General features: G+C 33.3%; 1 protein-coding gene across 2 annotated transcripts in view; it reads left to right on the top strand.

Moving 5' to 3' along the window:
* LOC108757134 overlaps positions 1-17,803 on the top strand; it is a 63,310-nt gene that overhangs the window by 22,032 nt on the left and 23,475 nt on the right. The window lies entirely within an intron of this gene.

The following is a 17,803-nucleotide window of genomic DNA, read 5'->3' as shown; positions in this document are numbered from 1 at the left end:
ATTAATCGGAATTCTAATATGTGAAACGGATAAATCAAAATTTTATAAAGACCATATGTTTGCATTTTCGCTAGATGTTTGCCATTTCAAAATGTAGTCGTCAAACATTGCTGATGATCAATGACTATGATTGATTTTCAATTTTCACATTGGCGTAAAGTCAAAATAAATAAATATACGTAACAAAAATATAATCCCTATATTTACGATTTGTTTTACGTGGGAGTTGTAAATTTTATACGAGAAAAATAATAATAATGACCGCGATGCGGCCAGTGCAATATACGTTAACGAGAAAATTAGGGACTGCGAGAGAAAGACACGCGATTAACAACTGCCACTTTGGACAAGTCGCGCGAGTCAGACACTTTTCGAAATTATCACCGGGAGAGATAATCGGCAAAACCACAAGGAAATGCGCCGAGTCCTGGCGAATCAGTGGCAACTTAATGACGCACGGTGTGTCTCGATCACTGTAATGCTACACGTATGAGCGACTACATGAATTTATCTAATTAGGTGCCAATCGCCGTCGTACTTAGTTCTCATTGTCAGTCTACCGATTAGTTGTAGAATCCAGTCGTTAAGTGCCGTTATGGCTCGTGGTCATAAACGACGCAACTTTTTATATCTGCCTTACATCTATGGCTATCTATCATAATAAAATGGATAAAGCAATTTAAAACCGAATGTCAAGGTTGATTTACATAGACCAACTTCATATTTACTATACCTTTTTATGTAAAACAAACTTGAGGTTTTATTTATACGCCATAATTAATAACTACGAATTTTAGCGGCAGCTTCTTAGATAAATTTATGGCGAATTCGATTGAAAAAACTAGTGCATATTAAAGTTTTACACTGATTTAACTTAAGTGTAAAAGTGAAATGCAAATATTTCGAATTATAAAATACATATTTTACTTAATAATATAATAAAATGTATTGAGTATTTCAGGATTTAATCGATTTCTATGTTTATGTATAAACATATCTTTACGATAATTTGTGTACAGTCCGCACTGAGTGCGCCCAATCGAATTCGCTATTATTAGGTTCTCTGATTTGGGAAAAAATTTTGAAAGAAGTCATTACACTGTTAGAAATGTAATCATGAGCTTCCTTTACAAGTAAATGAAACTTGTGGTTATAAATGAAATTAAAAGTAACGAATGATTTAACTGAAAATTAAGTTACAGTAGTTACTTAAATGTAATGAACTTATGAAATTTAATGTACTTTTAATAAAATTTTGAAAAGTACATTAAATTTCATAAATTTTTATGAAAAATATATTAAATTTTATGAAAAATATATTAAATTTTATGTACACAAATATACTTTGTATAAATACATTAAATTTAATATAATGTCATGAAATTAAGTTCAAATTGTGTAACTTAAAAGTTAATGAAATTTAAGAACATTTCTAACAGTGTAGTTTTACTTACATTGGCATCACATTGGTATTCCCTTCTATATCTACGTATTTATTCATTAATTTATTAGTTTTACCTCATGTCAAATATCTCGAATTTAAAGGAACACGTTTCGTGTTGTTTAATTGCACTATTAGCATTAGAGGTCTGTTGTAACCACTAGTAATTGCGAAACCACAAATAGCAAAACAGGTAATAAACGATAAACTTTAAATTGTTTTGAAAAATTATCGTTCCGAAGGAAGTAATACATGTATAGTCACAAAGGTTTTGCAACTTCTTTGAGAGCGATAACTTTAATGCCCCCTTGACGCAATCGCGCTTAAATTTGTTCTTACAACCAGAACTTTTCGATTACGTCGACGAATCGTGGATGGACGTCTCGCAACGCTCCGTTACGCGGAACGCATACGGAAGTACGCTCGCGGAATAATCTGCCGCATTCCGGAAGTTCCATCCAGATGATTCGCGGATTACGTCACAGTTTGCGCGCGAACGTAGTAATTAATCGCGAAAGCGAACAATTGGCGCGTGGCATTAAGTGGACGACGCTGCGTAAAATTTGCATAGAATTCGTTGTGGCTTAAGAAAAAAAAAAAATAAATAAAGAAGGAAGAAGAGAGAATCGCGTTTCCGCAGAAACGAGTGAAACCGTACCAGCAAAAAACCCGCGGAATTTTAGAATACGCATTGCACTTTATGTACTTCCGCATATAAACAACGCATAGTCGAGATGCGTCTGTGTCATGAAATTCCGAAGCGAGAAAGCTAACGCGCGATTTGACTTTCGAAACTATTGTTAGGAATGAGAAATCATACAAAAGCAAGATTTTATCAAGATCAGTATCAAAATAATTTTCAGCATAATAATATATATTTAATCAAATTAAATTGAATAAAATAAAATAAAATAAAATAAAATAAAATTAAATTAAATTAATCTTTGGAGTGGAATTTATTTCTGGCTGACAATTGAGCCAGTTGAAAAAAGAATGGCTTAATTGTCAATTTTTAAGAATGAGATTTTACTCTTTAGGATTAGATTCTATTCTAAAGATTTCAGAGAGAAGATAGATCAGGGTTGCCACAGACATGGAAAACCAGAATAACCGGGAAAAGTCAGAGGAAAATGTAAAAAAGAATGGAATTTTGAAATTTGTTCACAATTCTTTGAAACTACTCCTATTTCAAATAATTGTTATAATTTTTTAAACATTATATCTGACGTTTATAATCAAATACGTTCAAAACTCGTGTAAACAATTTTAATAAAATAATTAAAATATTTTATTCAATATTTTTATTTGATTCCTCTTTTTCTTCATAATTGCATTCTTTTTTTCCAAAACTAATTTATTTTTTGTGACTTGAATTTGCACCCAAAATTGTACTATGTTACTAAGCTTTATTTTTTGCGTTGTTTTTAATAATATAAACTAATTTCTTACAATCTGTGAGTCTAAATGTTAAAATTTATATTACTCATGAAAAATTTTCTATTTTCATTTGGAAAACCTCGAAAAATCAGGGAATTTTAAAATTCATTTTCTGTGGCAACCCTGTAGATATACATGCACCGGAAAAAATTTCTGATCGAAAATGGACGAATAAAAAAATTCTGATCATATTCATCAGAATTCTGGTTATCAATTCTATAAAAAAAATTATAATAAATTCAACCAGACATTTTTTTGTAGTATACATTACATCCAAAAGTAGATGGAAATACAGCATATATGCTCTCATAATACATTTTTTGACAAACATTAATGTCGAGTTTTGCTTAAGATCAATAACGTCTAATTAAATTCTCAATTAATTCCTAGATATAAAATGAATGTAACAATCTTTTGTTACATTTGTGCGACATGCACATCTAGAAATTAATACTGCTACAAAATACAGTATTTCTCTTAATTAGTCATATAATGTAAGGTGACCAACCGTCCTAAATTAGGAGAAACAGTCTCAAATTTTAATTCTTTGTCCTACTTTACAACACGTTCCGAATCTTGTCCCAAATCAAGTAATTAACATAAATTATCCCTTTTTAAAAATAATAAATGTTAAATATAATTTTCAACTAAAACACACATGTGAAGAAAATTTTGTAATGATTTTGTTTTTATTTAAAAACTTAAATATTTTTCATAAAATACAGTCAGTAAACAAGTAAACAATTTTAATAAAATAAAATTATCTTTATTGATGTAATTTTTGTCGTAACCTCATATGATGTTATACATTAAGTATTAGTTATTTACAAAGTATAACAATAATTTTGTTTTATTAACGATTATTAAAAAAATATTTATCTATTAAAATTTAAAATTTAATTATGACAGTTAATATTAAATTTTTTAAATGTCTCTTTCCCTTTTCAAGGAGTTGATTACCTTAATCTAATGGGTGGGAGGTGCATTAATTTTACTTCTCTTTTCGTTTCTCGAATCAACGATTTCCATTCGAGAAGATGAAAAACCTCCGGTATGTTTTACAAACTTTTTAATCTCGCCAGCGGCTTGCGAGAGATCGTGCCCGAGCGGTATCGCGCAACGACGACGGCGGACCGTTACGCCGGCGAGACGAAACAAAATGCAGAGGTAACCGCGAAAAAGCCAGCCGCGTGCAAGCAGCCAGCTCTCCTCGGCTCTCGCCGGGCACCAGGTACGTCGTGTCGCTCGTAAAGTCAAGTTTACGGTAGACCGACAATCACCAGCGCGCGATTTTACGCAACGCACACGCTCGCGCTCGATCTCACGCACGCACGCGTGTGTATTCCCTGTATTCCCGCTGCTTCTCTTCTCTCCGCGGCGATACGAAATCCGAGGGATGCAAAAATTCCGCTGTCGAAGGAAAAGGCCGCAAGGCTCGGCCTCCGCCAGAATATTGACGTGAAAGTCTCGTTAGACTGCCGTGTCAACTCGTAACAGTTTCGTTACGCGGCCAGTTAACACGATCGGACGAAATACAGCTTTACCGTTGGTTCTTACACGGCTACGCGTGTATTCTTTCTTTATGCAAATGACTTGTGAATTTTAATTCGCTCATTCTGCTTGTTATTGAGAAGCTTGATTCACTGATTGTAATGAAACAAAATACGCACGTAGGCACATATTTTTTTATTTATGTTTATTCAACAGAAGAGAATGTTGATTTTGAACAATCTTGAAATTATAAATATGTATAGGGAATTAAATTTAATAAACGTAAATATAAAAGTGTGTATATGTATGTCAAATTGTAAAAAGATTTTTATTATGTAATAAAACGTGAATATATTATAATATTAAAGTTTTTCTACATTTTCAAGTTTATGTAAAAAATTTTAATTTTTATGTTATCACACACACACACACACACACACACACACACACAAAACAACAACAATACAACACACACATGCGATTATGTAAAAATATATGAATACATTATTGATTGAAAGACTTTTTATTATGATAAAATGCAATTATATGTAACAATATTAAAATATATATTATATATAGAAAGGTTTTAATCAAAGCAAATTTATTTAAATATAATAAAATGTTTTCACGTATATTGTCAAGTTTTATTTAAAAAAAATTTTTTTTAATTTTTATTATATGCATACATATAAACATTATAGACCGATACATTATAGACTGTGTTAAAAAAGCAAATTAATTGCTTTTATTATCGGATGTTTCAAATTATCTTTTTTAGAACAGCGATTAATAATTGTCTGCAACATTCGTTGACAAAAAAAAATTAAGTTATAAGTCATTAATGCGTCATTATTTCTTATTATTAGATTATAGATTTACCTCGAACGTTTATGAAATAAAACTGGTATTTGGGATTGTCGTAAAAACTTGAATTGGCTCGTTAACGATTAATTCCTCTTTGTCGTAATCAACTCTAATAATCGATAAATTTAGTGGCGACGATAATGAAATGCATATATATGACTCAACTTGTTATTAATTCTTCAAAGATCGTGCGAAATACGCTGACAATTCGCATGACAGCAGGAAAATATTCATGGCGACTTTGCACCAAAAAGATAATGACGAAAAGATAATACAGCCAGAATGTATATTTATCGCGTCAGAGTTAATTTCAGTAAGAAATACGAATGTATCAATACAGTGTTGGAAATGCCCCTTGGAAGACGAAACTCAGGTAGCTGGAAATGGCATGCAAGGAAGTACGTAATCCGAGTGGCGCAACGGAACGTCGAATTATGGATTTTTCCGATCGCGCGATGTGCGAGCGGCTCGCATGACGTTGTGCCCTTCGGTTTATTCCGACCTGTGCCAATGCTGAGCGTAACGAGTCTTCTGCCCGCGCGTGCTTATTTTATGGAATATATGATTACCCAGTTATAGACTATTATTTCGAAACGATCCGTAGAGTTAGGGACCTCGCGTCTTCGCGGATTCGTTCTTAGATGCGGAATATTTCTCTTCGTAAAAGGCGAATACCGTAAGTCTCGTGCCGGATATCATATTTTTCATATTGCAGAATATATACGATGATCATACGTCCTTTATTTCAGATAGCTATCTTTTAGATTTATTAATTTTTTAAAATTCAATTTTCCTTTCAATTATCCATTCTAATATTTAATGTCACGTCTGCCTAATTGAATCCTATTTAACCAAATCTTAATGAATAAATTATATGATAATGCGTTATTTATATGCTTCCATATTCATATATGTAGTTTCAATTTTTGCGCTGCACCTCTTAAGGCACTTCCCTCTTGGAGGGAAACAGTCATATTCATCTTTAAGGCTGGGTTGTTCCATCTTTCAGTAAATTTTAGTTCACTGTCTTACTTTCTTACTCTCTTACTCTCTTATGCTCTTACTCTTTTACTCTTTTATTTAGCCAATAGGTAAATTATCATATAATTTATCTGAAGATGGAACAACCAGCCCTAAGTCGGTTAAAATTGCAAAATTACGCTATCTAACTATGCAAATAATCGACAAATTTAATTTTATGCAAAGGCAATATTAGCTCAAACAAAACAAAGCCACAATAACGTCAAAATGACATCAAAATAAATTGTGATTGATTAAAACGTGATTTTTTATAATGAAATTTGCAGGTATTTTAACATTATGATAACTTGTGTTTTACCTGAGAGCTATTTCAGATATACTGCACAAGAAAATTTCAGAAAATTAATTCCCACACTTTTAATAGTCATGAAACTTATGAACTAGTTTTGAAATATTAAAGAATAAAATCTTAAAATTTTCTTAGCGAAAATAACAAACGAATTAAAAAATTTTAAGACTTTATTTTTTAATATTTCCAAACCAGTTCATGAGTTTCATGACGATTAAAAGTATGGGAATTAATTTTCTGAAATTTTATGGTCGTAGGAATGCAAATTTTAAGTCGGATTATTTTTGATATTTATATTCTTGATCACAGATTCTTGGATTATGACAGTTTGCTTATTTAGGAGCGTACTGGGATGGGACTTTTTTTACGGCAAGATAACTGAATACTAATGGGTTTTTGTCGTTTTCCTGTCAGGTGCGAAAACGAAGAGGAAATGTGAATAGTCTGTCCTGCAGGTGCAGGCGACAACCGGAAAAGTATTAAGCAATTTTAGTCACGAGTTTAGCACCTACAATCTTTTTTAAATGTTTATGTGCCTTATGTATCCGTTGCTTTTTTTGCGATTGTACTTCCGTTTAATATTCTTGCGGAGAGAAAAAAGTAGATAGGTAGACAGATAGAGAGAGAGGGAGGGGAGAGAGAGAGAGAGAGAGAGAGAGACGCTTGTTTCACTACGTAGTCAGTCATTTGAAACGAATAGACATGATCTAATTGCCTTCCTGTTCTCCTTGACGCATTTATCGTTTCTGACTCTTATGGAATTCGATCGATTTGTTGTAACAATCGTTTTTCGACGATTGGCACGTAATACCGTTGTTAAGTGTAAATTTCATACTTTATGTACTTGTTTGATCTGCTTTCTTTTTGATTTTTATCTTACATACACGAAAAAACGATTATATGTAAGTGTGTGTTAAAGTATCTAAAAATTTTAGCTAAATAATTGAACTATCAAAACTAAATAGTTAAATTATCAAAATAATTAGGTATGTAAGATGCTTAAATTGGTAGCTAAAATGTTGAAACTTTTCGCAGCATTGTTCATCATTCTTGAGTTTCTTTTACATAACTTTTATTTTAATAATCCAACAAAATTATTTTTAGATCTAAAATAAATTCTAGTATGTTAGATATCACATTAAATATCAAAAATTAGCATTCAAAGTGACACTTTCAACTTTGATATAAGCTTTAAGATGTTTCACATCGACAATGGTCATTTTTCCACGACATTTTTCCACGGATAAATTCGCTTAAGTAGCCAATAAAATGGTTTTCTGTTTTGCGCTGAAAATCTTTTGATTCTTTGCATCTTTTGTGCTATTTAATAAGGTGTAACTAACACTTCAAAGTTTTTCTTAATATATGTACTGTCTTGTACATAAGCCGACGTTATTCGTATTTTGGCGTCAAAATGACTGTTTGTTACCTGGATCGCATCTTTCCATGAATAAATTCTCCCAGTTAGTGCATAGAGTGGTCGTCAGTTCATCATCCGATGAAAATCTTTTGGTGCAGTCTTTTTAGTATTCAATTTTTTTTAGTATACAATAAGGTGAAGTGTAACTTACACTTCAGAGTTTATTTTGAAAATCTTTGCAAAGTTGTCTTTAATATTTAATAAAATACAACACTTTAGGGTTTTTTTTAAGTGTATAAGTTGCTGCCACTCAGCTAGGTAGCAAATTGATATTATTTGTTATCGAGTACTTTCCATGTAGTGACACAAGTCAACACAAATATCATTCTATCTTTCTAGCCATTCAGAGAATAGTAAGGATAAAACGATACTTGTGTCGTGACTTGGATTACCAAATGGAAATCACCTATTCCGTTGTCAAAGTGATGTCTTTAATGACACATCATTTAGCGTTAAAGTGCTGACAAATAACATCAGCTTACTGTCTGAATAATGATTTGATAAACACACAAAACTTGTAGCCAGACTTGTGTATCATATCGTATTTACCGATTATCTCATAATACAGAACACATAGCATAACTACTTTTATATTCATTGATATTACGTGTAAAATGATTTTATTCAAGTGACGATAGACGGTTTTATCATTTTAAAACTTAACTCGAACACATTCTGCGCGTTCTCCAAGTCTATTCTTGGGATAATACTCCTGTACGATATTACCTTCTCTGACCTTCTTCAAGAAGATCATGGTAGAAGAAGTGCTCGCTTGATTATCATTGCGACCAGTATTGCAAGTTTGGTCGATCTGTCGCTTAACGACCCTCGCGAGTAGCCTTCCTTTGAGTATAGACGGTCACAATTATTAGCGCCAATAAAACGCGTCGCATGCAGCAACGGGCGTCGCGACGGGTTTGCAGCAGACAGTAAGCCAGCAGCAGCAGCAGCAGCAACAGCAGCGGCAATAGTCCCTGTACACATAATCGCTTCCGAAGCCTCCACTCGCGCGCACAGAGTTAGATTGGCACACAATCGCGCGCCGCAATAAACCGCATCGCAAGCAAACGTTTCACTCGCGTGACACACTTGACATTCACCGTCTCTTTCCGTCCCATCGCGGCCAGTCGCCGATACACCAGCCACACCCGGTTCTCTCTTTCTCCCGGCGTATGTACGCAGGTACGTGTGCACGCGTGTACGCGTGTGCGTACGTACCTGCTTTATCTTTTCTCGGAGGTTCAAGGATAGGAAGTTAAGCCGCGCAACCGAAGGTATCGGCGGCGGCGGGGTTTCGTGACGAGAAGACGCCTGCGTTTTTCGCGCAATCTTCGACTGCGTTTATCCAGCTAGCTGCGCTACGAATGCTTCATTCATATAATCATCGGAACGATCGCCGTGATCGACGTCGTTCTATACGCGAGCGTATAATTTCGCGCGGAATGTCAAGGCGTAGAAAAAAATGACCGATCAGCATAAAGGCGGAGGCTCTTTAATGAGCCTCGAAATTATGCACGGCAACGAGACGGCGGCAATTGGAGATATATTCATAAATTAAAAAAAAAAAGAAGCAATGAGTGTTTAGCGTTGTTCATTTCACGTCGTCGCCTTTGAATCTTTACGATCGATCGGCGCGACGGGAGCAATGATCGGCAAATATTTTGCGTAGATACGACGATAACTAAGTACGACGACGACGATGACGATGTTGATGTTGAATTTTAATGCTTTTTGAACGAGTTTCTCTGCGAACTTCCCTTGCGATCGTCTCGAATTTCCACTCGTGGTTAGCGGAACGATGATCGCCAAGCGGTACGATCGTTATGGCAGACGCGTCGAAATACACCATGACTGTATCCGGGACGTCATAGAAAGTGGTTGTGATTTTTTTTGCGGTCTCTACAGCGATACGGTTCTTTGCGTCGGTATTGATCGTGTGATCCACTGAATTCAGAATTGAAAGCCGTTGAAAGTGATAACGTGTTAGACCTCGTGTCTCTTTAGATTCTTGAATCAATGAATTGTCTTTACGTCGTTACCCCGCAAATAAACAGAATTGTCGTGTACAGAATATCTCTGAGTTTAATTTTATCTGCAAATTCATTTGACTAATTTGAAGGTATACTTTCCTGTCCATGAATATCACAGAGAGATATTGATATTCTTTGTGCAATTGAGAAAATAAGAAGTGTTTGGTAACGAGTAAAATTCCTGAATTTTTTTTAGTGTGAAAAGAGCGGTATATATTTAATTGATAAAACTGCAAATTCAAAACACGTCGTCCACATGTAAGTGTGATATTTAAAAAAAAATATCTCCAGAACGTGTTGCAATTTTGATAGTTCTGTTTTTCTACTTTCTTGTCTGATATCAATTTATGCAACTCAGATACATTGCTTTGTATAATAACAACGACAAAAATCTTGTAAAACTAGAATAGAGATTAGCAAGATTCCACATTTTTTAAATAAAGTTCAGTGGTAAAAATTGGTACTTTCCGGAAAAAGAAACTGGCATAAACTTCTATGATCTTTTCTATTAAAAGCAATAAAATAAGTAAAAAGTTATTCTATCATCACTATTCTAATTTAATTTTAATTAAGAGAGTGTTTTCCAATTTAAATTTTATTCAAAATATAAAATCTGTAACAGACTAGAAATTGACCTAACAAATAAATTAATTTTTGTCACAAGAGTTTTGTCATTGAGTGATAACGAATCAAGATCTGTTAGTAAAAAATTTTAATTCTACACTGAGAAACCATTTAGTTGAATCAATTAATTTATTGTTTGGATATGAGCAAACAAATCCTTGGTTGATGTTAAAATCATCCTTGGATGATAATAAAATAATTTATTTTGAAACCAAACATTTGGTTATATATTGTAAACAACTTTATCAGATGTCAATGTTTATCAGAAACAAGTGAAATGTTACAATAACCAAATGCTTTGCTTCAATTAAATTATTTTATTGCATCAATTAATTTCTTGTTTGGATATGGGAAAACAAATCCTTGATTGATTCAACTAAATAGGTTTCTCAGTGTATCATTTTTCTTATTAAACAAAAAATTAATATACAATTTAGTAATATTTATATTTCCAAATTTTTTTATTTAAAAAATGTATTTCACATATTAATTTGAATTTAAAAAAATTATAAAATTTTGTATTGTTTTTTTTTTCTGTAAACTACAGTGATTAGTAAGTTCTTCTTAATAAAGTAAAAATCTTTCGATGTTTATAAATATATTTTAATATTACGTATTAGCCATTTTTATAATTTTTATCCCCCACTGAATTTTTCTAGCCATCCCTGAATTATATATAGAAAGACATAGCTATTCATATATTACTTCATTCTGAATGATATTCGAAATTGCTGAAATTATCCCAACTTGTTTCGCTACATTCTGAAAATGTGAATTCTAGTAGTTTTGCGTTAAATAAAGTAATGTTCGTATGTTTCCATTTGAATTTCATCATTCATTACAGCTATGTAAAATAACCGATGCGATAAACGAGAAACGCGCCGATTTTTAACCGTGATGCGTGCCAATCAATTTACGCTGTACGTAACGTACTTACGTAACACCTAGCAAACTTAATTATAAGGTAATTATGCTAATGCACTTGAAACGTAGCACACCATTCTTCTCGTATAAGTGCGACTCTATTGTAAGCGCAAATTTCATTCACATTACCGCATCGGGAGCATTTCCTATGGAAACCTTTGTTGGTATTGCTATTCCAAGAACATCAGCTTTCTTTCGTGCTGTCACATGTTTTTATGACATTGGTTATGAAACATTCCCGCAATGTTTGAAACAGTATTTTATTCCTGCGCGCTAAATTGCACCGATAAATAAAATACATTCAATTGATTGCGTGCGGACATTGCTCGCTCGGCACATTAAATGTAAATTTCGCGACAAGATTATGGAAGGTATAAACGAAGGAAAATTACGGTAGACACGAGATACACGACAGGTTGAAAAAGTTCGATTGCTGGAATCGCGGAACACGGTATTGATCGTAGCAGTGCAAGAATAATTCGGGATATAGCAGCGATCGATACGAGAGCAATTTTAAGTATGTGGCAACAAAAATTGCAGGCGTAACTTGGGATAATAACAACTTGGTTCTGCGTCAGATCTAATCCCGTTTTGAAAGTGAAGGCTATATCCATATCATTAATTGAGTGATTATCTGTGAAACGTAATTCTCGGCCATTGTTATGGGCGTCTCTGCGTCTCGGGAATGGAGCATTGCACCGAGAATGCACCCGGATTTTTATCATCCCACACCGCCGGCCGGTGGCTTCCTTCGTAATGACACAAATTTAAATGACTGCGGTCGCTCGTGGGCGGCGTTGCTCGTAAGAGATCGCAATTAGGATCCGCTGCCACCGCAAAATAGAGAAAGAGAGAGATGAATATTCGGTATACAAGGCAAATATATATTATACGAACGCCCTTTGCGTGAGAAAATCTCTCCCGGCATGCGGCGACGAAGAGAGCCGTGCTTCCTCGCTCTCTTCCTTGGGAAGAGACGCGGAGTGCCGTCGATGATCCACCGTCGGGAATCCGTCGACGCCGCGTAAACGTCTCCGCGAATTTCACGTTTACCGCGCCGCGGTGGTTTTACAGTACGATACGGCGATTTGTACCGCTGCTGCGAGAAGCAAACAGCGGAACGAAGACGAAGGCCTGGCTTTTAAGTAGCTTCGAGGGGTTGACGTTGCCTCGCGATCCCGGAATTGCAAGTTATTTCTTGGATCGGATCTCACGAACATGATTGCAATCTCTTTTATTCTGTTTCTTCTTCGTTTCTTACTTCGCATATAGCGCGCAGATCCTAAATGCCGGAACTAAAATCGGTCAAGTGAAGTGATAACCATAGACGCAACATTCTAATGCTCGACTAATGCAGATGTGCGGTATTTACGAGTTCTTATTCTTATATACTGAAAAAAAGCTATTGAATCTTAATATATATTTCTTTGAATAGTATTTATTGTAAGTGAATGAATATTTACTCAATAAAATGATAGTTAAATTAAATTAATGGTTTCGTATTAAATAAATATGTGTTTATATTTAACAAATATTTAAAACCATTTAAACTAATCAAACTAATTCAAACTATTCAAACTAATATTTGTTAAAATTTAGTTCTCTTCTTTTTCATTGAATCTAAACATCTTTATGCTACTCCATGCAATTTATGACCAAATTAATGCAACTGCAATTCCAGTTTAAATAAATCAATAGTTTATGTATGTGACACGTGGTAGGATATTGTTTACGTTCTACAGAAAAAGCTGTTTTGCAACTTATAAAATTCTTTAATATGATTGGTTTATACATTTAGATCCGTGTAGGAATTAAGGGCAAAAACCAATTATATTAAAAAAATATCTTACAACAGATTAATGAGATAAAATCTTACAAAGCTGCTTTTTCTACTGAACGCAGTCATTCGATTTTCAATGTATATTAAAAGTTCAAATCCAATTGTAGGTATTTACTGAATCTCGATATTCCATGATTAAAGTTAATCTTTATATTGGTAATAAAAATGCGACGTCTTTTACAAAATGAAAAGCCATGCATTTGCATATATTTATCTTGTACAGATACAAGGTTATCAATTTCATTGGCCGAGACGATAATCGAACACTTTTTTTTGTAATGTCTGAATTATACTTTTGTGTCTGCCTTATATATGAAAGCGCCGGCGAAAGTTTTGCGGAGTCAATGGCCTTCCAACGGACTCGAGGATGCCCGTTACAAGAGTATCCTTACTCGTTTTTATTGCATTCACCTATATATCATCGATACACCGTTTACTGCATTCTCTTTTCGTGTAATCTATGTACTTTGTTTTGCTTTCGATAAAACATAGATACTTTTGCACATTCTATTTCTTTCTATTAATTAAGATATTGTTATCATACTATTACTAGATATCATCTAGATATATGACTGAAAAATAATTAAAAATAAATGAGTATCTTAAAATTGAAATAAAATCGAATATCATATTAAGGCCCAGTCTTTAATTTTTTTTTATTAACCTGTGATTAGATTTATCCTGATGATAATGTAAAAATAGTACTTTTAAACTAGGTAAATTGATTTAAAGCTACTAAATCAATTTAGTGATTAATTATAGGTCAAGCACACAATTTTTGCATTATCGTCAGGTTAATTGAGATTAAATCTAAACCACAAGTTAATCGAAAAATATAAAAACCGAGTCTAAATAGTATATTAAATAAAATATTAATTCTAAAAGGCATTTACATTAGAGATTAATTTAATTTAAACACGTTATTCGTTTCTCTTTTATTTTTTATGAGGAAGAGATTAAAATGTCAATCTTTTGTAACTAAATATTAAGTTTGAAGAGGATCTAACAAGTCTGTTCTCTTTGAGGAAAGTAACCGGTATGGCTCTTCATAATTTTCAGACACGCGAGTATTTAAGAATGCACGGTATGTAAACGTCGTGATTTCTCTCAGACATACAGCACAGATTTATCCGAAGACGACGCGCATCTAGGCAGAACGCCTCTCACGTTTAGTCGGAAAAGCCGCGGCTGCCGAGCCATCGACTCGCATTAATTTTGCAATCGTAAGTCATACTTCGCAACACGCGCACCCGCGATCCTACAGTCATTTAGAAATCAGTTTCCCATAAGTGTGGGTATAATACGCATGAGCCTACACTATGTACTGTATCGCCTTAGCATACAATCGTGGGACGACACAACGGTGCGGTAAGGACCATCATGCTCGATTTCTTCCCTCTTTCTCGTCTCATTCTTTCTTTTTCTTCCCTGAGTTTCTTTTTTCCGCAAACCGTCGTACCACGATCTACCACAACAATACCGCAGCGAAAACGTCTCTTCTTTCTCTATCTACATATATCTTTCTTCCGTTCTCTCTCTTTCCCTCTTTCGTATTATTCGCCCGCGACCAATCGAGCCACTTTCGCGAGAGTAGGATACACTGGGTCGCCCTCGCCGCATTTGACGTTCGACAACGATCGTGAGATTTTGTCGGGTTTATTATACGTGACGTGATGAAAGTCGTGAAAAAGCAGAGAACTGCGTTTGATTCTAGTGTGGCCAGGTGATTCAGGCACTGATTCATAATAACGAAGTAAGGATTCAGTAGTGTATTTTTTCTTCTTCAATCGTGAAACTGAAAATGGATGAATCATTACAGTCGCAGTAAGAGAATACGTTTATTGCAATTTATGCAACAGTAATTTTATTTTAATTTTGCAATTTATTTTAATAAATTAAAATACAATTATTATTATTATCAAAATATTAAAAAAAATCTCTTTAAAAAAACAATCCGAATAAAATTTCTCTTGCATTCAACGAAGTTGAGTTAGAAAGATAACATTGGAAATTTTTGGATCCTTAAATCTGATTATATATTTTATATTTAGGATATTTTCTGTTATTGGTAAAAGAATTTTGTAGTCAGTTTTTCGAAAAGTTGAGCGATACATTACATCAAATTTTTAATGCAGAAATTTATCAGAGCTCTTCATCGTTGATAATGCCTACTCTCTAAATCTGAATCAGTGGATAATCACTGATATCAGTGCTAAGTATGCTACTGGTAATCAGTGTGTGAAATGTGAGATCCCTAATATTTATCTAATCTTTATTATGTGATCTAACCTTGTTTTAGTGCATAAATTCAATGAATATGATATATTGGAAGATTGAAATTAACAAAATATCAGTATTTTAGTTATATAATGCTCAAACAACCTTTCTTTTTTAGTTGAATTTTACTGACTATCCAGTGCCAAATATGCCATTAGTAATTAGTGACTATCCATTGATTCAAATTTAGAGAGTAGGCATGTATTAATTACTTTTAATTGGACAGGGTATATTTATAAGTGATGATGATAATATTTTAGAATGATAAATGAAACGATGACACAACTATTTATACGCGTACACGGAAGTATTGTTGAAATAACGAAACGACAATATATGAAGTCATCGGTAAGATTAATCGGTTACAGATTTTCACGCACGTCATAATGTTTTGCGAATTCTTGTGTGACTATTTGGGTTAACTTCTAATATTAGTTTAACCGATCTGCATTAAATCTCTATCGATGAACATAGATGTTATAGATAGAAAAAAGGATTGAATTAACTATACTATATTCTCGAGTAATAATGATGATGGTGACAGTGCTTTGGAATGATAAATGCTATGATGTACGTACAACAGACAATTATGTACGTATACGTAACATACGCCGCACATGTACTTATATAAGAAAATAGGAAAAACGTAGAATATTATCAAAAGAAGTTGTAAAGAAATTGATTTTCTTATATTCCATTTTTTACACATCTCATGACACCCGCAAAATTTATATTATGTTTTAAATATATATATAATATTTTATTTTGCGTCGCGTATAATTTAGACTTGTTTATTTGTCACCGCTGATTCATTATAATAGCATAAGGCCATTGGACTAATGAGTATCACATGTAAATTAATATGGCCATACAAATAATATTTATGACGAATGTTTATCATTGGTTCATCGTTCTTATGCTATACTTAAGCAGATTATGTTATTTTGTGACGATCTTAATTCTTCCACAATGGCTGTCTGCCGATATTGTTTTTTTTTTGTTTTTCTAACATATTTTTTAATTTCTCACAATGTCAAATACTTATGCCTGTGGATTCTTTGCACGTTCGAGGTCACTTAAATTCGCGAATTCGCTTCGAAACTTCCTTCTAATTGTAAGTAAAAACTTTCGGAGCTGCGATTCGAAAAGTTTTTTTTATGATTGTGAGAACTTATCGTGGTTTGGGAATTATTATACTTAAAAAAAAATAGCAGTATAAATTTAAATCCGCATGCGGTGTTTTATATTTCTCACTGTATTGGTGTTAATAGTAACACTAATATAATGTGAATTTAACACCATGGATTTTGAATCCACATTATAATGATATGAGTACCAAACATTTAATATCCATACCATATTGATAATATATTACATCAATACAGTGAGAATTATACAGTGAGACATTGCATGAATGTTAAATTCACACTAATATTTTTTAGAGTGTAGAAAATTTAACGCCGAAAATAAACTGATAAATGCTTGATTCATAAACTGTTCACAATTTGATGAAGTCTCGTAAGGAGACTTCATTAATAATAACAGTGCAGAGGAAACGAGGAAAAATATCGGCATTTTACATTTTCTATATGTTAATAAGGTACTCAATTATTGGCTTCTTCTCCTGTGAATTTATAATCACATTTCCCCCCAGCAATCTCGACATGATTATTTACTTCTTTTTTTCCCTTTATATATGTACACACGTGCAAACAATCTTAATCTATTTTTATAGATTCTTTTTATGTTGAATAGCAAGATGATATTTATAATTACGATATCACAACAAATTATGGATTTTAATTAAATTCTCGCTACGTCATAAATATGCTTGGTAAAGAATGTAAAAAAATGTTCGATAAATTTACAATGTCTCACATCCTGCATCGAGCATAAACTCCAGATTATCTAGAAAGACCTTCGTTTATTATCGACATCATGAATCGGCGGAAACTTTAGTTATGACCAAGTTGTGTCTAGCCGCACGACATTGTAAGTGTATGATAATCACGTATAATCACTCGTGATAACGTTGCAACCTGTGCGAAACAAGTTTCTTTTTCCAATCTTGAAGGTCTGCAATTAATCCGACGAATAGGTATATCATTGTACAACCTGAACGATA

Source organism: Trachymyrmex septentrionalis, unplaced genomic scaffold (assembly GCF_001594115.1).
Source record: "Trachymyrmex septentrionalis isolate Tsep2-gDNA-1 unplaced genomic scaffold, Tsep1.0 scaffold132, whole genome shotgun sequence".
In the NCBI taxonomy this organism is placed as follows: Eukaryota; Metazoa; Arthropoda; class Insecta; order Hymenoptera; family Formicidae; genus Trachymyrmex; species Trachymyrmex septentrionalis.
Note: the sequence above shows the minus strand (reverse complement) of the source record. Positions and strands in the feature narration are given on the sequence as shown.